This window comes from Columba livia, chromosome 16 (genome assembly GCF_036013475.1).
Source record: "Columba livia isolate bColLiv1 breed racing homer chromosome 16, bColLiv1.pat.W.v2, whole genome shotgun sequence".
NCBI lineage: Eukaryota > Metazoa > Chordata > Aves > Columbiformes > Columbidae > Columba > Columba livia.
Window position 1 is genome coordinate 11,993,748 of NC_088617.1, and position 26,965 is coordinate 12,020,712.

The 26,965-nt window shown below is 40.2% G+C and overlaps 1 protein-coding gene across 3 annotated transcripts in view; it reads right to left on the reverse strand.

Moving 5' to 3' along the window:
• TSHZ2 (teashirt zinc finger homeobox 2) overlaps positions 1–26,965 on the reverse strand; it is a 222,805-nt gene that overhangs the window by 46,183 nt on the left and 149,657 nt on the right. Inside the window, exon 3 of one of the 3 annotated variants that reach the window (XR_010466641.1) lies at positions 7,804–26,962. The exons of the other annotated variants lie outside the window; for them this stretch is intronic. The gene's annotated coding sequence lies outside the window, so the exon portion shown is untranslated. The remainder of the gene's footprint in view (positions 1–7,803; positions 26,963–26,965) is intronic. 3 annotated transcript variants of the gene reach the window in all.

The window sequence follows — 26,965 nt, forward strand, 5'->3', positions numbered from 1 at the left end:
GACTATCTTAAATTTGCCAAATTAAGCCTCTAAATGAAATATTTCTCATTCAGATCTTCACAAACATCTGCATATTTGTGAAGATTGAATGCGAGTTTGTTATGCTCCTGACATACTATCAATTTGTCAGCCTATCCTTTTGCACTTTGCAGCAGCAAATATGGCTTTGTGTAGTAACAGAAGGACCATCTTTCATTTCAGCTGAAGGCCACATTCTGCAGCTCAAATGTTTTAGACAAATGCTCTTCATAAAATAAGGCAAATGTGTATCTTTTTTTTAGTTGATAGGAGGTCAGCTGTTATTCTCTGTCAATGGATTATTATCAAAGATAAAACCTTAACAAGCATTTTCTTTTTCTACTCATTTTTAGGGTCATATTACAATCCATTGAAGTTTTGTGAATCTGAAGAAAAAAAATCAGCGACAGGACTCACCATCTGTTGCATAATGAAAGAGACATGTGAATAATAGAACGTCAGTTGAAAGGGTTGCAAGTGATCAAATGTTGTTCAGCACCTCAATAATATTTCCTCAGGAAAAAAGGCTTGCTTCAGATATTTCAGCTTTGCAAGTTTCTGTTTGTTTGTTTTGTTGTTGATTCCATCTCTTGGAGTGGAATTTAATATATATTACATTATATATATACACACATATATACATACACACACTTGGGTTTCTCAAAAGTGGCAATTCTGGGGGAGAGTGACAACAATCACAAACACAGACAGCTGCTCCCTTTGCTTTTGAAGTTCGGGGGCTATGGAGAATGTACATATACAGCTCATTTTTATAGATGTGGGGTTGATTTCTTAATTTTAGTCCAAATGTGCAGCTCACACAATCCTATCTTACCAGCATTCTTTCCGTGACATGAATAAAGAGCTGCGAGTTAGTCCTTCAAAATTCTCCAAAATAAAGAGCAGACCTGAACAGATTCAAGGCCAAAATAGTTTTCCCAGATGCTTTTTCAGTTTTGGAAGGCAAAAGCACACAAAGTGATTCACTATTTGATAAACCCATCACCTGATGGGAAGCCATTCTCCTGTAACAAATCCACAAACTATTGCTTACCACATATCCCTTAAAGCTACCATAGAAATATTTTCTATGATGTTCTCCTAGAAGAACAATTGAGGTTATATCTATCATAACTATCATTCCTAAGGTGTCTGAGAGCTGATCAAAACCAGACAATACTAAATACTAATGCAAATAGCACCATGGTCCATTGAAAATGTTGTCACATTTCTGTTTCTATTTTAAGCAGTGTTTTATCTAGCTACCACTGTCTTTCCAAACTCATTCTCTCAAAAACCGTAGTGTGCCAGGCCTATGTATTAAATAACTTTTCCACAGATACAGATGATAGGTTTTATAGTTCCATCAGAAACAACTCTGAACAATGGAGATACCAAAATATGCATGCAGCTACAACAGAATGACTCACTCCATCTATCCATACCTTACATTTTTCCTTTCCATGTTCCAAACCTCAGTCATTCTGCAAGAAGATGCACCCATCTGCAAAACATTCAGTGCTAAATACTTCCCTTCATACAGTAGTCAAGTTCTATTTATATTAAACACATTTTGCTAATTTTCACTTTCCTTCTGTAGAAACCTTGATAAGGAAAAACCTTCTCCTTGAATATTCAATCATTCAAATTAATGGGCATTTTCTCCAAGTGGTGTTGTTTATTCCCCCCAAGAGTACTGGCAGCTCAAAAGTTCACAGAAGTATTCTGGTGCAATTTGTAGATCAGCTGCACAGAACAGCCGGCTTGGCTACACGTCTAATGGGTTACAATTGAAATGCTACGTTTTCATTTTCGACTGACAATGAAAAACACCAAGTAATATTCTAAGGCCAAAAATTATTGCTGGAACTTACGAGCAAGTCATTTCCTAACAGCTTTGTTCCTTGAATACTGTCTTATCAAAAGTGTCCAGGATTTTATTGAAGTGAACTGCTCTAATGAAAAAGAGCATTTGATGAACAGGCACGGCTGCAAACTCAGCTCCACTCCCCTTCTTTCCAACTGGTTTTGTCAGCAAAAGAACCAGAAGCAGCCAGATGACCACAGACCAAAATATATGAGCATGGCTTTATTTTTTCTTAATTTTTCTTAAATTAGTTTCCTAAATATGGATGAAGGCATCTGATTTCACTTCAGAAATACTGAGCCTATACCAGTATACACACAAGTCTTGTATGTCCTCAAACTATCTGCTCCAATTTTTTAAAGCTCTCAAGAAATAACATTTTAATACCAAATTCTGATGTTCCATATGTTGGAAGTGAGCTTACCAATTATTACTGTTTTATTAGATTTAGTTTCCTCTTTGATCTCTTGTAACACTGTGCACTCAATATCTTTTTCTCTGATCCAGATGCTCAGAGTTTCACCCTACTAATATAGTTGTAGTCCTATTACTTGGAATTTCTGTACTTTTGATCTCACTGGTAGAGACAGAGACATAATTACAGTAACAGAACAGGCTGCCTGCCAGTATCAATGGTAAATAACACTGAATGACTCACAGTTTCACAGTTATAATATGGTTTACACATTTTGGTATGCAGCTGCCCACCAGACTTAGCCAGAATCTATACAGAAGTGCCAAATCTTTCAGGGATTTTATTTTTTATTATTTTATTTATTATTATTTTTTTTTTTTTCTTTCTCCAGAGCAGGGGACCTGCAAGTTAATCAGCCTTGGTGCTTCCTTTGGCAAAGAGCTGAGATCAAGACAAGAAAAGCCCTATTGAAAAACGAGTTTTCTTTTCAAAAAAATAAATAAATTTAAAAAATTATCCACTTGAGAAGCAAACTCAGGCCCAGTATAGACGGGTGTGATGTCCTAGCATGAATAAAGCCAGCTCTAGTTTCGGCAGGTTGAGGTTCAGCCGTCCATGTGTCCCTCAGAAGAGGGTGAGGACCACTCGTCCTTCCACATTCGCTTTCAACGCACGGGTGGGAAACCAGGGTGGGGCCGCGGGACAGATTGTGTGGCACTGGGGTCCTGGGTGGGCCTAAAAAATCCACAGGGCTATGTGTTGACATGCGAGTGCAATATATACACAGCTCTTTGCTCTCTGGATTTGCTTTCCCCTTCTCCTTAAGCATCTATTGTTTGCTCAGTGTAGCTGAAGCACTGTTAAGAAACAATCTGGGATTTTTATCAACAAGTCCTTTTCAAAACTAAACTATTCCATCAACTCCTAAAGAAAGTGAAGATGCGTGTCTTAACTCCTTAAAAGAAATCTGCAGCAAGATGAAACATTAAAACAAAAAAATTAAGAATTTATGTGACTGGTGTTTATAATATTCATTTCAACAACGTTGTCAATTAAATATTATTATGATCTCTAAAGTGAGATGCTATCTCTGTTTTCTCCAAAGCAGCAAAAACACTCACGCTAATGCAGTACTAACAACTCTAAGTTTATGACCAGCAGCAGCTGTAGCATAACATGCAAAGATAAATCTCATGCTTCAGGGTATAAAAGACATCGCTGTGAGGGTCAGGAAGGACTTTTTTTTTCTGATACAGAACCCTGTATAATAAGCTAGGAATACTGTAAGCATAGGAAGAAGCTGTCACTTTACAAAGCAATAGATGCAGGCCACCTGATACAGAAGAGAAGTTTGGTGGAGCAATGGAAAAATTCAATATTTCCCTATGAAATTTATTGCACACCTGTGTGTTCCCACAGGCACACGCTCATGTTCTGCCTTCTGAGATATAGCTAATATATTTCACAACATTAGGAGGATTATTAAGCCTTCTCTACGATGTTTGAATGAGGGTATAATCATATAGACACAACCCATAAATTATTTGCATATATCTGTACAGATAATGTATGCGTACATATGTGTGTGTATGTTACAAAACTCACATACTGGATATTAAACGCACACATCTATAAGCATTAAGGGAAGTTTGATGAAGCAACCTAATAAGCAGGTTGCATTTTGTGACATATCTTACAACCCCATTTCACTGCACTTCTCAGTTTGCTGATAGCCTGTAATGACCAGGTTAACTGAAACGGGTCCAACCCCCAGGTTTTTGCTGGAGGGCAGGAGCGTGGTCAGTACCTGCCCATGCTGGCACCGTGCTGGTGCCCTGTGACACCGTGACCCGCTCCGCTTCCCAAAGAACATCAGTGGGAAAGGGAGAAGTCTCCCTTCCAAGGGATTCACAAGCACAATAAGATATTTACTGTATATATCGCGGAGATCAAACCCACACACAGATGTCACATTTCTTGAATTCCATCAGTAGATCAGACAAGCAGTCTCTGGAAAGAGGCCGTTGCAGCCGGAAAGTTCAGAGCGTGCGGGCGTTGGAGGCCATTCCCGCTCCGGGTTCTGTCGTGCACCCTGAGCCTTTGTTGTCTCCGCAATGCTGATAAATCAATCCATCAAAAAATTTCCTCAGTGAAACTCAATCAAGAAAGGTCATGTCAGCGGGAGAGGAACAGATTAAATTAGCATCAAATTAGACATGGAAAGTGAGTTCTGTCAAAATCATCACAGCGCTCAGCACAATTAGAATATGTTAATTATGCATTTCATTAAGGTAGTGCTCTTTGAATGCGAGATGAAATGTCAGTGGTGTAGGCATCCGAAAAAAGGAAGATTGCCAGGCACAACTTTCTCTAGACAATGTGTGACACCTTCATTAACATCAAGAATCACAAGTCTGCCTTGACTTTTTTGTAAAGTATTAAACCGTTAACTATTTGCTGGCACTTGGAGGAGGGAGAGCCACCCGCACCCCTCTCACTCGCTCCAGCACCAGCTCTCTTGCCCTGCCAGGAGCTCTGGGGACAAACATGAGCGTCCAGTGGGTGCTGCAAAGGTGGCTGTGATTTAATGAAGCCTTTGGTGGATGTGCTGAGGATAACACGGCTGCCCTGGGGGTTCAGCTCTGGCGGGGGTGCCGCATAACTGAGCGACTGTTGGGAAGAGGGGGTAAGATAAGGAAAGGCGGAGAAAGGGTGGAACAATTATAATTTGCCTTTGGTTGCAAGATATAATCAACCTAAGGGGGAAAGCAAGAGAGGAGGAAAAAAAAGTAGATTTGAAAACCTACATTTGACAAATCCTAATTTGGGAAATTATTTTGTATATCAAACATCTTTGATTCCTAATGACGAGCTGTTTTTCAAAGAGAAAAATGATCCCTGGTGAGCTTGGGAGGGAACTGTAGCTTCATAAAATACTACTTATAGGCTTTATTAGATGCACTATCAGATATTTGGATCAGAAAGGATTAAGAAAAAATGGCATACTTTCTAGAAACATGAGGAAACCTGCCAACTTCTGGAGACTCGGTTCAAGCCTCCTGTGCTCCCTTGCGGCCCACGGGTCAGGGACAGAGTTACAGAGAGTCAGGCTTCCTAACCATCTCCTCACTTGTGTTTACTTACCTAAAATGAGGATATCAAAGCCAGTAACTCTGAAATTGTGCCCATTTGTTCTGAAAGGGCAGTGGCTTGCAGAGCTCTTCAACATTCAGCTGTTCAGGAGCAGCTACATGGCGCTGAGAAGTTCCCGTCCTCTGGTGCACATCAGCCCCACCACCCAGCAAGCTGGTGTTGTCCTGCTGCCACAGACACCAACAGGGACAAAAAAGGCACTGCCTAGCACAAAATACTTCTGCAACTGTGTATCAACACCGAAGCCTTCAGTTCTACACCACTTTGGTAATTCAAAAAACTCACTTTGAAAGTGCAAATTTGCTTTCTGGCACCTTTTTTTTATTTTTAAGCAAGGATGTGGTGGAAATCACCGTGTTGTGATATTTGCTAGGTATAGAACAATATACTGAGTCTAATACGTGCAGCCCAAAATACTGTTCAACAGAAAAGCGCATTGCATGAAATAAATTTTATCTATATGAAGATGCTGTGCATATAGTAAGTGGTACACATGGTAAATGCATGTGTAAACACACATACGTATCGATATAGATGCAAAATAGGCATTCGTGTGCACACTTGAACGCCTGTAGAAACAATCACACATTGTGTGTGAACATTTCCATGCCTAACCTGTCCCTTGGCTATTGGTTTCTTTCCCTGGCTACAAGCTTCAGTTTACTGAGGGTATTTAAAATACTCAAGGACTGAGAAAGGGGTTACTGCGAACAAGAAAAAATTCACTGTGTTTTTAATGAGCTTTTCTTTGGTTTATTGTAGCTTTTGTAAATCCTGCCTGAGAATTTGAAGTTGCCAGATCTGCTCTCCAAAGATACATACTGCAGCTTCCAATGCCCTCAGGACTCCATTTTAATATAACAGGTTCCAATATAGTCAAAAAAATGCCAGCAAGCGAGTAGGAGCCAGAGTCTACTTCAGCACACTTGGCTGGCCTTGCAGCTTTCTGAAATCTCTGTTTTCACTGGAGCTGGAAAAAAGAGATTTTTATCATTCGAAAGAAAAACTCGAGTCCCAGAGCAAACAAGCTTTAAGATGATGTTAGTTCTGCTGGCTGGCTCAGGGAAAAAGAGGATTGACGGGGGGTTTAGTCCGGCCTCAGCTCCCATGCAGGAATGTCCAGTTCGAGATGGTGATGGGAAATGAGTTCAGTGTAATTAACTCGTTATATCACCGGTTACCTGGGACGCACAACGCTACTGAAGTGCGGGTGACACGTCTCCCTGCTGAGCTCACCAAACCGCAAGGCACTCAGGCTGTTCTCCTGTGACCTCGCCACATCTTGCCTTGCCCACAGACACTCATATTTATCAAGAACCTAAACAAAATTCATGCATGAGACAGAAAATTGACTCTGCCCTAATGACAGCTACCTGGTAATAGCATCTCACAATTTTCTTTATGCAACTGGGCTCAACAGTTTAATAATTACAGGCCAAATCTAGTCACGATACAGTTTCACTGAAGGCAGTGATATGAGTGCTGGAATGAATATGATCTAAGTAGAGCTATGCACATATTCCATTCAGTGTCCAAATTATTATCATTATCTTTCATTCTGGGCTGACTGAAAAAGAATATAAAGTTAAGCTCAGGAAAATGAAAAAAAACAGTATTCACTCTGGTTTGTGTGAATTGTCTTGTCTGTCCTAAAATTAAATGTATAGGTTCGGTTTACAGTGGTTTTCTTTTTAATTTTATTAAAATAGCTAGAAAATTTTCTTCAAAATGAGAATTCAGTGTTAATTCCAGAAAAACATCATAATTAAATACCTTGACAGAATACTTCCCAAAATCTGTGGGCAAGCTATTTTTCCACCTATACACTGTTGGTCTCCAAAATTTTCACTCATCCTTGGTTTAACACTTCTTTTGTAGTAATAGGGATCTGATCATACACTCTGTTTCATCATTTATATGTCAGCATGACTGCTGGGGTTATAGGGCTATAAATTAACATAATTGAATAGTGAATCCAGCTCATTTATTTCTACTTTCCCTCATGGTAGGAGGAAAAATATAAAGCTAAAATAAGTTTCAACCATGATCCCTCAAAAATTAGCTTTCCAGCTTTAACACACACCAGAATCAGAGCTCCTTTTTTGATGAAACTATAGAATAAAACCCAAACCCGCCACCTACTCTGATGAAGGATGATATATTAATGGATAGTTTTTGCAAGAAAGAGATGGGCCATTTGTATCCTGAGGGGGAGTGGCCACACAAACACGCTGGCAAATATCTTCATTCCAAGTCTTCTGCTTTATTTTTCCATCCTGTTCCATGATGGAGATAAACAAGAGCTACCCCCACCATCTGCCCTATTCCATACCAATGCAAAATAACTTACTTTTGCCAACTGTAGACACGGGGTCCCTTACGGGTACCTGTCAGCTTCCCGGGAGCCCTGACATGCCACTTGTCTTCCCTTCCAGGCATCTAATGATTCCCGTGGAAAGTAAAAAGCTAAATATCTATCCACAGGTGCCTCATGTGGAGGCTTTAAGCAGGTAGCAGTAAAGTGCATGAGAGCATTTGCTTTGTACAGCTTAATTTAGTCCCAGCCTGGGTAAACAAGTTTTAAAGCCAGACAATATGGAATATACTTTTTATGCTAAAAGGAGATAGGTGAAAGGTATGGATATTAGCTCTCTTACTAGCTGTTTTGCTTTGTTGCATGAACAATTTACTACCTTACAGTTACACACGGTCATACCCCTTTCAGTTAACTTAGAAATTAACTTGGAAGATTTAAGTGTTGCTAATAGACTTTTTTTTTTTTCATTTTTAATCTCTAAAAAAAGAGAAAAATTGTCATTTAAAAGTGCACTGGAAATGCCACATGATTTTAATGCTTTTGTATTACAAGTTCCCTTTTCATTGTGATTTTAACAACTGTATGCTTTTTCCTCCAAAACTACATTGAACCCACACTGCCAAACAGGAATTGAAAAGCAGAAATTTCCAGTAAAGTTACTACACGATAATATTTGTTTAGGCTGAGACTGTATTTTCAAAAAAAAAAAAAATCCATTTTCTAAAACCAATTTGAGATAAATACTAACCTGACTGTTTCAAAATAAACAGTGTCTCAAATTTAATTTCTATTAGGGAGAAGCCTTTTTAATTTGTTGTGTCCCTGGCAGAAAAATCTTCTCTTTTGCTCATCCTTCCAGCCACTACATGGCATCGAACAAAAGGAAGAGAGACCTGCCCTCTGCTCTTCGGATTTTACAATCTGGTTACATGTGACGTGCGTGACAGAGAGAGATGCCACTGCATGAGTTAGAGGGAGAGATGCAACGTGTAAATCTTTCTCTGGATCTTCTAAACACGTATAAATAGTTACTTTAAGAAAACATCTCATTCACTTACACAACTGCGGAAGTCTTGAAATTCCGCACACCGCTCTGTCCTATAGTGAAATACATGACAGAAGCATTTAAATCAGAACAAACATAACTGGTTAATCAGAGTTTAAGGAAAATGCACCGTTTCCAAACAAGACCTGGGTTGCTGATCGCCAGCACCTACACAGCCGCATGGAGGTGTTGGAAACGCACCTGCAGGAATGGCAAATACCACAAACCGCAACTGCAGCCACACTCGGCAGCAAAACACCCCGCAAGTTCAACAAGAAAATTGCAATTCAGTGTTCAGTAAATGACCTGAGGACAATTCTTCTCCCAAAGAGCTCATAATTTAGTGTAATGACAAACTGCAAGGTGTACAACCAGCAAGGAGGGGCGATGGCTAACAGTTCAAGTGGGGATGTTGGCATAAATATTATTTGGGCAAGGATGGAAGCAGCCACAGGTGACTGAGCAATGCTGTGGACCCACTGTCACTCTCAAATGCACAGAAGGTGGTAAAAAGCACCAGAAATAACTGACTGGTTTCTAGCATAGCACAGGCACCATGACCAAAGATGTCCCAAAACGTAGCACAATGCAGAAAACAAACATTGATGCTGAACCCAGCTGGCAAACAGAGCTATGGACAATGTTCATCAGCTTCACCCAACTGCATTCACCAAAATCACTGCCCTAAAATTTGTAAAACAGGCTGTGTCCAAAACCAGCCTTTACTCTGCTGCGTTTTCCTTTATCAGTGCAAAAATGCAGAGGCCTCGATGCAATCGCGGTAATCGTGGTTGCAGGCCAAGGAGATATTTGCAGGGAAGAAAGTCTCTTAAGTCGCTTTGTTCAAGGCGAGACTTGGCACGGATCTCCTTGTTTCAGACCTTGACCACTGCGAGTCAGAGCAGCCCAGAGCCGGGTTCAGAACAATTACTTCGCGGTGCTTTCATGCTACACTTATCACATGTCTCTGCTCACAAAAGCATCTTCTCCTCACAGCAACACCAGAGCAAATTGCTGTGCTTTTGTTGCCAGGCAAACTCCCCGCACCCTTTTCTCCCTTGCCAGCCTCCCAGCCACGGGTGGACGGGATGGACTTCGAAATCAAGAGCAACTTCTGTCAAAGCCGCTCCACAAACAGCCCAGAGTTCACGGCGCCCTGAACCGCCACAGACACTCATTTCTTTGAGCCGTGTTTCGGTTTGGATACACAAAGGAGGCTTTAAAGTTTCTCATGCAGCTCTTGAATCCCCTCCGTGAGGAGAACATTCCTGTTAATGAATTGTTTGGTCAATCCCTTCTCTTACAGAAGTGCTGCCAAGGTTCAGATACTGATGCAGGACACTAGAGCTGTCTGATTTTCTGTTTCTTGTTCAAACTTCTTTTTCCCCTTTTGCAGTGGAAATTAGATTTTTAACTGAGGCAAATTTTCAGTAGAAAGGTATCTGCTTTCTCTAGAAGTTTGGTTTGGTTTTGTTTTTAATTTTCACCAAAAAGCCCCAAACATTCAAATCTAAGGAGTCTAACGTCGAGAAAAACTGAGAAATAAAAGGTTTGCACTGGAAAATCTACTGAAGGCATTTTTATTGTTAAAAATGATCAGAGAAATTTAAACTATTTTCAAATTAATGAAACAAATAATCAACACACAGTAGGAAAAATACCTTACTGCCTGACAAGAGAGCAAATACAAATGTATTCACTTACTGAGCTAGTTTAAAGCTAAGAAAGGGGCCTTATACAGATTGAAAACGTGCAGGATTATTTGGTTGTCTAGTTGAACAAGCCACTTAATCTCTTGTATTAATACCCTTATATGACACAAACATACTAATTAATCTACATGTAAGTGAGCTGTGTTGTTTTACCACACATAAACCCGCAAAGGCCCCTTCAGACATGCACACATATGTAAATACACACAATATACCAGTTCTAAATTGTGTCTTTGCAATAAAATTTCCCTATAATCTAGCTTGATTTTATATATATGCTTCAAAAGGGCAGTTAATCCTGTTTTGAAGAGAAGAAAGCACTCAGGAGAACACTTGAAAAACTGTTGTGAGCTTCCATCACCTTCACAACTAGGAACTGTGTCTTATTTTAATATAATGTTATTATTTTACTGCTAAATTTGGTCAACATAAATATCCAGCTAAATTTGCTTTCTCAGCCAGACTGAAAAGCTGGCTCTCACACAGGGATGCCTACACACAGCAGCCAAAGCATCTCTCAGGATTTCTGAGAAGCTGAATATGTCAGGTTCTTTAAACTTCACAGCACAAGGCTGGATTTCCAGCCTCCAGGTCATTCCTGCTGGCCTCCACTAACTTTTCTTCAGAATACTTCCACATAGTCTTGAAACACGGACATTTCACACTGTGACCCACTTAGAGATGCACATAAGAATAAAATCTTCTCCTTTTATTTGCTTTTTTTAGTTTAATTTGCTTTCTTTGTTTGTTTAACTAATTTATTATTGGTTTCATTTAGAGAGAACAGTTTTTTTCTCCATAGCACTGCACTGTGAACTTAGTTCATAGTGTCTACCTGTATATCACTGCCTATCTATATATCTACTCCAAGACATACACAGATATAACCCATAGCTATAATCTATATTCTTTGTTCCTGTAGGGTTTTCTTTATATCCAACTGTATTAAAATGAATTCTGTTGGACTGAAACCCTTTAACCTGCAGATTAATTTTGCTCCTACGTAGCAACTTTTTCTCATTATTCACTGCTCCATCAGGTCCCGTGTCACCTTGCAGCCTTCACCAAATGTATTTCACATCATTGCTTGGATCATTGGTACAAATATTATACCGCCAATACAATCTAGAAAGAGGAAGCATTTCATCAGTAGCTCCCATTACAATACACAGAGTCCCACTGGTGCGCCAGAATTTAAAACATCTAACACATGTTTGAAAACCTAACGAGGCAAAACATCAGGCAAATGCCCTTGAGAAATCCAGGTATCCTACATCCGCCCAGTTACCTTTCTCAAGTAGTTGTGTAATCCTGTCTAAAGACAGTATGTTTGTTTGACAAGATTTATAATCCTGTCATTAATTGTATTCTACCCTCTAATTCTTTGCTAATAGAGTTCTGGGATAATCGTAATGTTTTACTTGGAATCAGGATCAGACTAAGTGGTCTGTTGTTCCCTGAGTTATCCCTGTAACCTTTTTAAAATACAGGTTACAGGTTGATAATCTCTGAGGGACATTTGTGATCTTTACAAGAATGATTTCATGTAGCAAAAGACTAAAAGTGAAATCTTGGTCTTACTCAAGTAGATGGTAAAACCAATTGGCTTCAGCAGCGAAGGAAAGATTTCATTGACAAGTGAGAATTGGAAAGCTAAAAAAAAATAACTGAAGATATGAACGTTTAACACTAAAAAAGTGAAATAAAATGTCAACATTTTTGTGGAAAGCAAAAAAAAAATGAACTTAATTTTGTAGAAATCCATAGTACAGTCTTATTTTGTATGCTTAACGCTTACCTCCTTAATACCCAACAGGTATTTGATACCCTATAGCTCTGGGTCTTATAATTCCGAAATTGTAACCTTGTTTCCCAGGAGTTTTTGATACATAAGTAGCGTTTGTCATCAGATAAAACTCAACCAGAACAGCCATTACAGGCTCACTGAATCAGAATAGGAGGTATTTTGGAGCACAATGAAAAAGATAGTGCTTATTTTTAATGCTTGTCTGCATGCAAGAAACAGAAAAAAAGTAGGAGGCTGAAATGGTAACTTAAGAGACATTAAAATAGTTTGGACGATAGCTTTAAATGTGTAACACACTGGAGTGTCCGGCTTTCTTAATTTGGGGCTCTATGTTCTCAAACTGCTGGAACAGCAAGCTGGAAGAAAATACATGCCACTTATAGAAAAATCACATATATATCTATAAACACACATCTACGCATGCATATATATCTATATACACAAGCACACATGGTTTCAGTTGAGGATTTTTGTTACATATCACCAGGATCACCTTCAAAAAAATCTCTACAGAAAAACAGCTGCACTTGCTGTTCTAGATACAGTGAGACACCCGAGAGAGCATAAATTCCCCTGAATAGATGTATTGTTTTAACATTTATTTCTTCACCTTCTCAAAATGCCTGCTCATCTAAATTTACAATATATTAGCAGCCGTGCCATATTTTGTGTGTGAGTGCATGGTTCTCCTTCACTGTGCTATAGCAGATTAGTGCTCATTCGCCTCTTTTCCGTGCTTCTCTTCAGATCGTTACACATGACAAAACAACTGTCCTAATTACAGCAAGTGTTCCCAGCTCTGTCACCGTGACAATTACTGCAATGAGGGCTCAATATCTGCAGCAGACAGTAAAGTATTACTGCAGTTGTGTTTGATAGTGCTCAATTGTCCCCTTGAGAATTCTTCAGATCAGGTTTTTTCCGTGGGGGTAAGGGCTCCCCCCTTGCTCTGCCCACGGTGCATTTGCTAACAGGGTTCAAAAGTTTAAGGCAGGGGGATGACTGAGGATGTACTGCGGAAAACACAGGAGTTTGTGTTTTTAAAGGAGAGGACCATTTGCAGATACGGGATGGGCTTTTTCCTACACTGCTGGACAGAACAGCTTTGTTGCCGATGAAGGAGAAAATGGATATTGGCCAGAGTGGTTGTAAACTGACTCTGAGTCTGTGATAGTATCTACAATACCAGGAAACATGCTTTTTAGATAGTTCCCACCTTCCTCTACTTTGTATTTGCTGGCTGATAAGCTGATATTGCTCCGGATGGGGCAAAAGACCCAGATCTAGTAATATAACATCCCCTCCCCAAATCACATCCCTGCCCTCCACATGTCGGCGTCCCTGTCAGGAATGCTCACAGCTGGCTGCTGTGCCTGCAGCAGCAACTCTGCTGGTCCTTCAGGGTTTCTCATTTGTTTGTCCATCCATGTGAACCCTGACATCAAGACTCTCCAGCCCATTGTACAGGACAGCCCCACTTGTGCCAGTTCACTCTCCACTTACGCTGGACACCTTTACCCCCACTTGCCTCCCTTGTCAGCCTCTGCAATCTCAGCTGATCAGACAGAAGATTTTAGCTGCTTCCAAAGGCAACAGCATGACCTACACTGCATTCACTTTATTCTGAGTGATGAAGGTGATGCTCTTTGCATTTGTAGTTCATTATGCTCCTGAAGCTGATTCATTCAGAGGTTCTCCTTGTAAAACTCATAAACAATGAAGAACCAGGACCTGTGTAGCCACCTCATTTAACCAGAAACATGAAAGCAAGGTCCTAATACCGACTACTGATCACGGAAGACTAATGCTGCCACAGTTAACTTGGCATGATTTGACTGGTGTACTTAAAATCTGGATTTCTAATTTTCCTTGGTCAGGAATAAAGCAATATCTTATTTATCAGATAACATCTTTATTATAAGCATCTCACACAGCCTTTCCACCTCAGCTCGCATGGGTTTCTTCTGCTCTTGGCGTGGATCAATGAAGTCAATATTTCTGACTGCAAAGCTTTCTATGCCTTACACATATTTAAAAGGATAAATCCCAATCAACAACTCCTCTGCTTGAACATAACCATTATAATCCTTATCTTTGATCCTTTGGGCTACAGCAAGCAGGGTAAGGAAGGAGTACATCTTTCCAGCTCTCAAGAAATAGTTCTGATGACAGCAGAAGCTAAACAACATTGTCTGGGTTTGCTGGCTGGAGTTTCTCCAGCAAAACCAGGAAGCGGTGCTGCAGATTCACAAATACACACTGGCCAGCAAGCCCTCTTAAACTGGTGTGAACAACGCTGTTCATACCCCTTATATACTAAAATGTCAAAATGTTTGCAGTCAAGCTCCTGAACCTCTACAGTACTGAGATTGATAGCAGGATATTTGTTTCACATATGGGGAAACAGAGGCATACTAGAATAATATCTTCATGATAATATCATCAAAAAGAGCGGCCACGAGCCAGTCATAGCCATGGCTTTTCCATTTAGCACAGCTATGCTTTTTACCAGACGAGATTAAGTTACATAAGTCATGATGGGGAGTCACCTAAGTTATGTTTAGGGAGTTGAATTTAATCACCATAAAGCTTGTTTTAGTCTTGTGAATTTAGTGTGCTACAACCATCCTTGCTCCAGCATATGGAGGCCAAATAGGCTCAAAGCAAACACATTTCAACAGGACTACTTTTGAGGGTTACATTGTTGGCCAGCCCTACATTTTACATCCACACCAGCAAACCGGACTCATACAGATGCAGCTTGTCCTGCCAATTGAGTGTTTTTAGCAGTTAAGTTTTTACTAGTTCCCTCAATGAAATAAGCTGCATCAGCAAAATCACTACTTTTGAGTACAGCTGAACCTAAGCTGAAGGCTGTGCCAATAGAAGTGCTATTAAAAAAAAAAGACACCCCTAACAAAAATTACTATGCTGGCAAGAGGTTTTACTGCAGACCTGACTTTAAAGGTTCCTTTGGCAAAATTTTAGCAGAAGAAAAGTCAAACAGGGAAAAGAGGAAGGGAAAGAGGGTGGAAGGGCAGGGAGAAGAGTGAAAAAAGGATTCCTTTTCACCCAATAGTCAAAGTGCTCTCTCTGAAGTTCTTGCTTTGCTCTAGAAACAGCTAAACAACTTCAAAAGCTGTGTTTGTTTTATTGAGAGATCTAATAGATCTTTTGATATGGTGCCATATGTCCCAATTCTGCTCTCACTTATAGTCAGGAGTGAATTGTCTGAGTACAGAGAAGCTCCTTTGCGGGAAAATGACATGAGAAAAGGATCAGGCCCTAGTCCTCTGCATATCTTTAATTGGAGCTTAAAACTAAGTTTAGTACTTGCCAAAAAGGCCAGCAGACAGAGCCCAAGAAAGGCCTGACAGGGGCTTACCTGGGTTGGGTTTGCAGAATGCAGAATCAACAGACAAGCACTTCAGTTCCTTTGTTCAACTAAGGGAAGTCTAACCAATAGTACAGTAACTGCAAATGTAATTAGTTTAGCTCTTTTCATTTTTTTTTAAGTGTCTCAATTTTGCATACAGTTTACACATTTTTATTTGGGGAAACTTTCTCTCCTGAAGAGAGCTTACAAAATGGCCTGTGATAAAGCTATTTCACACATATTACACTGGCACTTTCTATACCCTGCGAGTATCAGCATCTTAACATCAGGGCATCTCTCCACTATTTACATTTATAGCAGACTTTGGAAGATTGAGTTATAAAAAAAGAGGCTGTCTTTGACTCGTGCTTAGTCTAAACCGCTCAACGAGGTAACAGTTTTCAAAGCTGCAACCATAAACCAGATAGTCCTTTAAAAAAGAAAAAGATACACTAGAGAGAAATAAAATCATATGGACACCTTGTGCAGAGATTATTTTTTAATGTGTATATGTAAAGTATCCAGCAAAATGGATGCTTCTGTTACCTTTGGCCACTACTGTAATACAAACTATTACAGTAATATATCACTATGTATGGTCAGAAAACTTCAAACCTGAAAGGAGTGAGGGAAAGCACTCCATCGTGCATTAGGTATTGTCACTGAAAAGCTCTTTTAACCTAATCTCTGTTCTTATCCCCAGTAATGAATTCCACCACTGAAGCTACCGAGAACAGCCTCATACAAGCAGCAAGACAAGGAGAAATTCTCCTTCATTTTCGACTCTGCTGCTCGTGCCTTTCTCTTTCCATTCATTAGAAACTGGCAGATCACAGATCCAATCAGGCAGACCTTTGTCACCAGCCCTATTTTGCTTTAATAGGATGCTACAGCCCCAGAAACATTCCTTATGACATGGAAAAAACGTTTCCTCTTTTGTTTAAATGCCAATATGGTTGTTGATCATAACAATGTAACTTGATAATGCTCACATGCTGCACAGACCAAGTTTCTTTGTAACACAGTTTGGTCAGACTTTTATCAGAAATTTATTTATTACAAAGGTGGCCTGAATGGAATATGAACTTTTACATGTGTTTCAGGGTCTAAAGACACAGAGAAAAGGAGAGAATAAAGCCAGTAACACTGCATTAACAAAGCATATTGTGTGCAGCAGGTTTTAACTGCCCGACTCATGCAAGCACATCACACCCAGGCACATGCTGAACCATGTTCTGCTCCCTGCCAGAACTCCCCTGCATTTAGGGGCAAAAAAAGTGATTTTTAAGATTAAATTGCAGAAGGAAGTTAAGGATTCAAAGTGAATTTTGTTGAATGTGCTTAATTTTAAGGAAATGAGCATTTTCAATACACTTGATAGACCCTAGCCATATGTTGAAGGTTATGCAGGGCCCTGATTTTCTATGGCTATTCAATAAAAAACAGGCTTTTATGGAGACCTGTTGCAGATGGTTCTCTCTTCTGGTGATGCAAACACCAATTTCTTCTCCATCCCACACATGGTGGGTGCCTTTGTATGTGTTTGCAGATGCACCTCTCCCCGATTATATTTATTTGCCTTAATCGCGTGGGCAAAAACTGAATCCAGATATTTTGGCTCCTTTAGCTCTGCTTTGCAACTCTTTTATCTTACTTCTGAACCTTCCTCACAAGGAGCTGTGACGGCGCAGCTACATGATCTAACAGTTACTGAGGCTTTGAGTAGAATCAGGTAAAGAAAGAGAAACTGTGAAATGGAAGAGGAAATCTGGACTTCACCAAAAGACTTTATTCTGCCTGTTACTTGGACTGTACCTCAATAATCAGAGTGTCATTTCAGAGAGGCTCCAACACCAAGCAATGTTATTTGCAACGAACTATTAACAGAGAACAAAGTCTTGACCCAAAGCTTATTAAAACAGACATCATGAATAATATATGGGAAGTGAAAAGTATAAGTGAAATCGCAGACACAATAAAAAAAGCCTTTGAAAATGCCCTAAAGTAAAATACGTATTTTCAAAACTGCAAGTTTTATCATTTTTTTTTTTTTTTCTGAAAGTCACATCCCTCTCTGACCTCAGGCTACAATAAGTATATTAGACATAGATCATTTCTAAGTGTTTTTTGGCTTTAGCTAGGAAAATATCAATTTTTGCCACTTGCAAGTACTTTTTCTGGCCACACACACAAACCTCCTGCCACACCTCAACATGTACTCTTTGACTTCTTAATGACACAGGCTTTTGGAATTTAAAGACAAAAAGTAACATTGCAAGCTATGCAGGTCACATGAATCTTGCAAATCAGTAAGAGGAGGATCACATACTCCCATTACCTTAAGCACATATAGCAAGGGGTAAGTCTGACCCAATGGGATGTCAGCCAGAACTTATCCAAAATCCTTGAAATTCAGGGAGCGCAGTGCCAAGCTAATAAACCCTGCTTTCCATCAGATGGATTACGCAGCGCTCAGCACCATGCCAACGCAGCCACCTGGCTTTTTGTTGGCTTGGAGCTTCAGCCGAGAAAGCCTGCCCAAAATACCACACACAACTATCCAAAGAGAAGCTATATCACCTTTTGCAATTAGCTCCTGCCATGCTCTGAATTTTTATCAGCAAAGAGATGAATAGTCTGGGCAGAACGGCTGAGATCCTGAAAAACACCCAGGTTGAAATGAACGTAATCAAAGTTCTCAAATACTTTCCAAGTCCTCAATACAAGTCATGCTCTTTAGTGTCAGAGAAGGACACTGCTTATTGCAGCTCCTACATATTCTGTTTCACCAAATAAGTATGAGAACCATTTTTACTCATCAGTTTGTGCTACTCAGGGTGGTCAGTAACTTTTCTTTCCCTCGTGCATCCCCTGGGTGAGGATACCTGTGCTCCCCTCCTCCTGGCTGCACGGCTCGCTGCTTGGAGTGGAAAGGAGCGTTTCCCATTGCTTGTGCTGTGCTAAGAGTAACAGGGACACAATCGCAAACAGAGGGTCAAGGTGTTCTGTTATTGAAGCAGTAACGAAAAGGGAAAAGGCAGCCAAGTTACCTTTGAAATTCCTTCTGTAATCCAAAACACCAAAACCAAGTCCAAGGTCCTTTTATGAACACAGTCCAAACTTTCTCACTTTACCACCATAAGTGGTACAAGTAATTTAATTGCCATTTTCACGTGAAGCCACTTCTGGTCCATTTTTCCCAACTTAATCTCTTATCACTTTTTTACTTTTTATGGTGATGTTCTCTATTTTCAGCAAAGTATTCTTTTATAAAGAGCACAGCAAGGAGATACTTCTTTCTGGGGAAACAAATATCTGTGGCTGCTTCTCAGGGCTGGGGTATCTCAAGTGTTATAATACTTCTAGTTTCTATTTTAAGGCTGCTTGCAGCACCAGTAATGCTGCTTTTGCTATGGCAGAGGCTTTTTCATTAATGTAGCCACTCCAGCCCCAAAACTTACTTTAGAAATGCAGCTTGTCACTGTAATCAGCACTAATTACCTCTGGAACCTTCTGCTTTCAATATACTGCATTAGTATAACAATGCCACACACACACACAAAAATCTAACACAAGGCAAAACTTAAATAGTGTTCCAGAGCAAGTGAGTCAATTGACTTCTTTAAAACTGTCAACAATCACACAGTCAGAAACAACCCTACAGTCATAGATTGATTGGCTAGATCTTTAAAACAGCACTACAAAACCAGGCTAATTTTGCTCAGCTCTGAGAACTTGCCCATGATAAATAAATTCCCAATCACACCCAGAACACATAACAGCTGTGAAAGCCTGCATTTTTTTGCAAAATGCTGTGCAGGTGTGGTAGCAAAAGGCAGCGAAATTCCGAAGGGGAGAGATTCCTGCTGGAAGTGTCTCTCAGGAAGGGAGTGGGAAACAAAACCTTCAAATGGCAAATAAATAAACAAACTAACAAACTATAACCACTTGAAAGTGTCTTTTTAAAGCTTTATAAATACTGCTGATGAGCTTAAAATGCAAGAAAACTGCATACTTGCAAGAAAAAAAACACAGTCTGAAAAAAATGTTTGTCTAATAGAGAACTTGCTTCTCTAATTAAGCAATTAAGGCTTAGCAAGGCAGATCTTATAATCATATAAAGGTCATTTTAAATGAAGAGGGGATGAAAACCACTGTTGTTAGAGAGTTTTATGAATGATCTTTTTATGATTGGTGGCTGCTGGTTTGAAGTGAGCTAAGAACTGCTTGATAGCATGTTTGGATTTTCTTCTGCTTCAAGCCAGACCTGGGCAGGTTGGGTTCCGCTCCCTGCGCTGGCATAGCTCTCACTGGAGCCTGCAGCACCAATTCCTTGATTCTCTTTCATGTGTAAATCCTAACGGACTTACACTGTGCTGAATCTCGCTCCCTGTTGGGCTGTCTTGAGCTCAGGGGTTCCCTCTCCTTATTTGAGGTGGGAAAGGGACTGAGCATAATCCAGCTCACCTCTGGGGGAGCCTGAAGCTGACCTGATGTCACCTGCTTTCTGTCTCCTTAGAGTAGAACGCAGCAAGACGAATGGGTCAGCCATCTGGCTCCCAGCTTTTAGCTACAATTCATCAAAACTGAGCATTAACTCTAAGATGCAGCATAAACATTATTATTCTGTAGACACGTCAAATGAAAAAGGAACCACTGGCACAGGCCGGGGGATCTGAACAGGTTTAAATGGATCTGATGCAATAATTAATTTCCATTGAGGGATTTGGGTGGAAGGAGAGGGATGAAACATAAAAACAATATCCACCTTTATTTTAAGTTCTTTTGACAGATGGGACTATTCTCTGTTATGCTGCTTGTGGTTTGGGTAATGAGATTAGGCCTTGCATAGCAGGAAGCAGAATTAACTTTGTTTACTTAAAGTGACACTGTCAGCTTGGAAAATCACATTTCCGTCTGAAATGCAGTGCCTACTATCATCACAGATAACCCTTGAGATCATGATAACTAAAGGAGATTAGAGGCGAAAAAAACATGCTTCTCCCTTTCTCTTTTTTTTTAATATACATATATATACTTTGTTCACACTGTGCAGTTGGGAGCATTCCCTGCAGCCCCATTGCCCAGCCAGTGCCTCCCTGTGCACCCCGCAGGCAGGACATGCAGACAGGGAGCAACAGGCTGGGGAGGAGGGGGAGAAAAGGGGATGAAAATCCAGCTGGTTCTGCCTGATCTCAGGCATCCTGGAAAAAACAAAACACCTCCCTAAAGGCAAAAGGTGTGGCAGGAAAAAATGCATTTTAAAATGTATTTAACACTGGGTACGAACAAAGACTGGGCACTCTGAAATTAAGACTAGAATTTTTAGAAGCTGATTGTTTTGAAAAGTCTCTTGACACTGGACTTTAAGCATAATGCCCTAAGTGGCTTGAAAAAGGCTGGGTGTTTTCAGTGGCTGCAGCACACACAAACAAGATGAATCCTTAGGAAGGGGAGGATAGGGAAAGGCTTTACAACAGGGTATTTCCTAAATTACCAGTTCATGCACTGGAAGGTGCATGTGTTAAATGACCAGGTTTGTATATGCATGAGGGAAAACTGAAAGGGGAAAAGGCATTTTGCATCCTCTCTGTTGTACCTACAAAACATCGTCACAGGGTTTGCGCGGACGAGAGCTTGTGCTGAAGCCTCCCAGACTGAGTGTGTTTGTGATGCTTCTCCCCCTCCTTTGCCAGCCCCAGCCAGTGACTTGTCCTTGTGGTATTTTAGATACTCGTGGCCCCTGTTAATGTTTACACATTGAGGAACTGCCTGATATCTGGCACAGTCATTACTGCTTCATGTCAAGAAGAATGACAGGTAAAGAGTAAAATCTGGACCCAGAACAGAGATGGATCCAAAATACATAAATAACCAATTAAGAGAAAAGATTAATAAAAATATTGTAACAGATCCCAATCTGCTGTTGAGTACCAATTGCCAGTAATAATCTCTATGGTAACCGAACTCTCTTCGGCCTCTCTCTGTATTCAACTAGTGTTTCATGTTTTTTTTTTTTCCCTTTCCCCTATTTTCATGGAAAGTTTTCAAAACTGGTTTCAATATTATGATATTTTCTTCTTCATGTGATAACTGAGAAAAGTATTCACTTTGGCTGTGTCAGCCTCCTAAGCAGATTTTCCCTTCCTTAGATAACTTTTCTTATTGCCTTTCTTGGTTTTTTTTTTGCCTTAGAGGTGACATTTGTGAGGGCACTTACTAGAAATTGTGTTCAAATACAAATTAGGTGAGGGAGGTTTTCAAAATGGACTGGCATTTACCCTTTCCAGCCAAGTGCTATAACCACCAGGCTACAAAGTTATGCTTATATTTCTGTTCCCCCTCCCCAGCCCAATAAATCTTGAATTCCTTTTTTGAAAATCTTTGGAAAGGGCAATGGGAGAAGTGCTCCCTCTTTGCCTTTAGAGCTCAGGTCTCTTTCAAGAGACAGAGAACAACATTTAGGTGTTGAAGGATGGTATAAAATCCCCACTGACGGTTCACATCCAGAGGTGCTGTATAAATTAGATTCACATTCTGCAACTCTTGCTCCTTTGTACAACAGCCCAAACCAAGACCTTGGATCTGAAATTGTGGAGTGTTACAGATCCAGATCTGAATTTCCTAGAGGTTGCCTGTCTTCCATCTGTTTGTATTTGGATGTCTCATAGGATATAAGCTGCAGTTCTGTAGTGTCACACATGAATAAAGTGGATAATTATAAAATTAAAAGATATAACATGCTTTTAGGGGAGATAAGACTACAATTACAGAGTATAAACAAAACTGAGTTTGATGTACAGACTGATATATTTATTCATTAAATATAATAACATAAACAAGACTATTAACTGTCATATTTTAATGATACCATACCCTGCAAAGCATACTCGGGAAAAAGTCCTATTGACTTCAATAGCAATGCCATATAAATTTAAATCATGACTGCAGTAAAACAATATGTCATCATTCTTACTCATCGTTGTTTGTTGTATGTACCCCAAAACGTTAAACAAAATACCCGTAACTCGCTGAACTGAGTGTGAGCTCAAACATTTTATCTGCGAATCTGAAGAAACCCAGCAGGGAATGCAGAAACCTGTTCCACAGATAACTGAAATACAATATCCCTGAGAGCAGAAAATGGCCCAGGCAAGGCTGCTGTCTATCCCATCTTGCCCTAGAAAACACTGGATGTATTTTTGCTCAGGAGATGGCAAAATTTGGGCAAGTGCCACTTCATATCAGCAGTGTTATGGTCAGATTCTGACCTTTTTTTAAGATTGTTAACAGTCAGCAACAGTGGAAGCCTTAGAGCAAAAATTTCTATCTGGAAAGTATGCATTAGCTAGCTTGGGGTAAGGAAAAAGCCAGTCTGGAAGGGAAAAGGGGTTTCAAGAATTCTCCCTTGTTGTACATGGCATCTGTGCCAAGAAGATGTAAAACGGGACCATTTCAAGTCACGACAATTTATCCACCCTTTGCGCGGCCTCTTTGCTCATGCAGGGCACCAGGCAGGGGAGAAGCAGCTCGTGCAAGATCTCTGGTGTGAACAGCACCAACAAGGCAATCTTCAAAGGGGACTCACCCCGAATTTGTGAACTGCGCTGAACTGTGAATTATTATGTCAAATGTTTCATTGTAAAATTCCTCATTAAATTCTTTGGCGTTCAGCACACGCTCAGCGTAACTTGAAGTACTGAGAAAACGAACGCTTACTGTGCCATGACAAAGGCCAATGGTTGCCTCTTTACTGAGCTTGATACATATGGTGAAAACATATTGACTAATTACTTGCCATTTTCAAAAACTGAAAACACTCCAAAGTCAGGCCTAAGATAATAGAACAAGACAGAGTATAAAGAATAAAGACTGGGAGGACAGAGAGGAAGAACAGTGCCAGTCTATAAGTGCTAATCCCTTGTTCAACATTTGCTTTGATATATGAATACCAAGGAGTAACACAGCATCTCACTCTTTCAAACTGCTTAACAAAAGTTGGTAAATTAACACACCTGATTAATACATCTGTTCAATGTAGAGACTGGCTGAAATATTATAACAAGGATAAAATCCAGACCAAGACTTCTCCCAGCTAGTAGTGTGATACAGCCGAGAGTTCTGGTGGGAGATCATTTTTGTTATGCTGTTTTCTACAGCTTTGCACCTTGTTCTGCTGTTTGCCAAGTGCCCCAGAGGAGAGAGAACCGGGCCCTGGTGATGAAGAGCTTTCTCACTCTGGTTTTCCAAATGCCGTCTCTGATACAAAGAGCCCCTTGCAGGAGCCAGCAGGAGCTGCTGTACAGCATCCCTCATATCCAGCCGCCTTAGTGCCACCTGCTTGCCAGCATCTCTCCCACAAGTCATGACAAATTGGTCCACTCATCTGATCAGGATTCTTCCCTAAGTAGTGGGATGAACATCTGACAAGTTAATTTCAAGGTAGCTCATGGAGCAGAAGCAACGTAAAGCTACAGAACTGTAAAAGAAAATGTTGCTGGATAAATTCTGCCAGTAATGGGCGTGTAACAGAAAAGATACTCAACATTCAAGCTCTTTGTATTAGAAGACAAGCTCTTTGTTTTAGAAGTAGAAAACATGAGGACTTGCTGAAGCTAGGCATAACAGGAATACAATTACCGCTATTAGAGTTTCATGATTATGAAACTTGTGCTGATGTATCCACGATTTAGAAATAATAGGAAATGCAATGGATGACTTCTAAAAAATCAGGGCAATTTAAAAATAATCAATAATTATTCCCTTTTATTTTTCCTTTAAATCATCCAGATAATAGAAATCAGAGACCTGAAAAAGTTAATGGCATTATTATATTGTGAAGAAAGAGTGATCAAAAGTTTGACACATTTACCAAGAAGTCCATAGTTTGTAGAAGTTCACTATTCTACTAGTTATATATTTTTTTTCATTCAAGATAAATCTTAAACCATGTTTGGAGGTTAAATGTAGTCATATGCAGAGACTAAGAGTAATTTATAAACATTTTTATTATATAAGAAAAAGTTGCTATTTTAGAAACACATAAATAATATGATGTTTTTCATAAAAGTTTTAGAAGAAGTTTTATATTCCAGCTCATAAACTAAAAATAGAACACTTTAAGTGACTGACTTTCCTTTAAGGCAACTCTTGAGCTTGATTTGATAACTACTAATAAAGTCCTAGTAAAACTCCTGGAAGAATTCCCAGTGTTTTGAACATGACCAGATATTATCCATATTGCTTTTCATTACTATTAATGTTTTACTGTAAGAACCCGGGTAGGTCATTCACAATTTTGCCCCTGTTGCACAAATATGAAAAGGTTTAAAGGAATGGCTGTTCTCCAGGGGGTGGGAAGAACCTTAATTCTTTACTTTTGAGAAACGGTTTGGAAACCTTAGAGTCCCATGGAGTGTGAAAGATGCTTTTCCTGCTTCAGTGAAGTTCCACCTCAACTTTTTCCAAAAGCCTGGGTAAACAACTCAATTCTAAATAGAAGCAATAAACGTAATACCAGTATTTCTTTTTGTTGCAACCATTCCCTGGGCAGCCGATGAGCTGAGCCGTCAGCCCTGGGCAAGCTGGGGCAGAGCCTGTGAGATGGGCAGGCAATAGTCTGATAACCAGCCTCTTTTTATAGGCTTCACGTCTCAGTCATTTCTCATTCTTTCCAATGAGGATTATTTTATTTTATTGCCATGGAAGTTTACTGGCAGCGTGTAGCGTGAGTGGAGCCCTGACTAGGCAGGAGGGGATAAAGGAGTTGTGCAAACATGGGAAGTTCTTTGAGAAACTCATTTCCCTCCCGGAACGGCCGAGATCTTCAGCTTTTTGTTCAGTCTCTAGGTACAGCCCTTACCAGCTCGTATGCAAAACTGTTAAATGAAGGCAGCTCAAGCACTGCTTGCCATGCCTGAGCGCGGCACCGCACAATGGGCTGGGAAAGCCTGAGATCGTTCCCTTTCCTGCCGTTCATATCGCTGAACTGAAACCATCACTCGTGTCAAAAGCAAGGGCTGCAGATGAAAGGCCAGTGCATTAAGACAGCACATAATTGTCAGTCTCTGAGTTTCTGACATTAATCGTTTTACTTAAAGAAGGCAGTGGAATGTGGTTTTTTTGTGTACCCCCCAACCTCGACTGACAATACACAGGAGATACTCTGGATAAAAATTAGAAAAAAATAATGACTCAAAATTTTTGCTAATTAAAAGTAATGTGTTTTCCCATTTTTTGGCAATTTGATAACACAAAACACTTACTTGGGGGCCACAGGGGGAAACAAACTGAGACGGATAAAAAATGTTTTGTGTTCATCCAAGCAAGACTATGTTAATGCACATTATCCCATTAATGCACATCAACATCGGGAATAAGCGCGCCAATGCAAGCAAGAAGCATACACTTATCATCATTTGATAACATGTTTAATGACAGATTGACGGTTGATTTGCAAATGTGAACTGGCATCAATGTTGCTAACTTCAGCTTCTGCCGCCTCCTCTGCTATGCCAGCATATTTATGTGCATAATTTGATTTCGCAGCCACACTGTTAGTACATTTTTAATATTAACTATGCAAGAACAGACAGCCGAACTTAAGTTGCACTGATGGTTTGAGTTCATTAGATTGAAAAAGATGGGCAATGATGACAAAGATGGAGATGGCAGCGCAACATCAAAGAGGCAACACTTAACAAACACACTCCATTTTGAACAAACCGAACTAACACATTTCATGTTGTCGGCTGCAGCAGAGCCCTTATGTACAACAGTAAGAAAAAAAATATGCTTCTGCCCTGGGCATACTGACAGCAACTCTGCAAGAAGCTTAGCAGGCTCCTGGACACACAGTTGTAAGATATTTCACTCATCTATTACAGGTAAAGGGCTTGATTCTGGTCTGATGTCCAAGTGACAGCGACATAATTCAGCAGACTTGCAGTAGAGTTACTCCTGATTTACACCGGGCCAAGGCAGAACGCCTGCCTGGTCCCACTCTCCTTCCTTAGCTCGCTTTTCACAGCTGTGATTCTTTATGATGAATAATAAAGAGATTTTGCTGAGAGCTCCGCTTTTGCATGCACGATGCACAGAGCAGAACTGCAAGTTCAGAAGCCCTGGGGCCTCGTGCCGCAAGGTGTGGGGTGTCCTTCCCGTGTCCCTGGAGCCGGGAGCCCAGCACCGTGCAAGACTGTGCTCCTGGTGTCTTCTTCTTCTCCAGCGATTCTGGGCAATTCAACTCTGCTCTG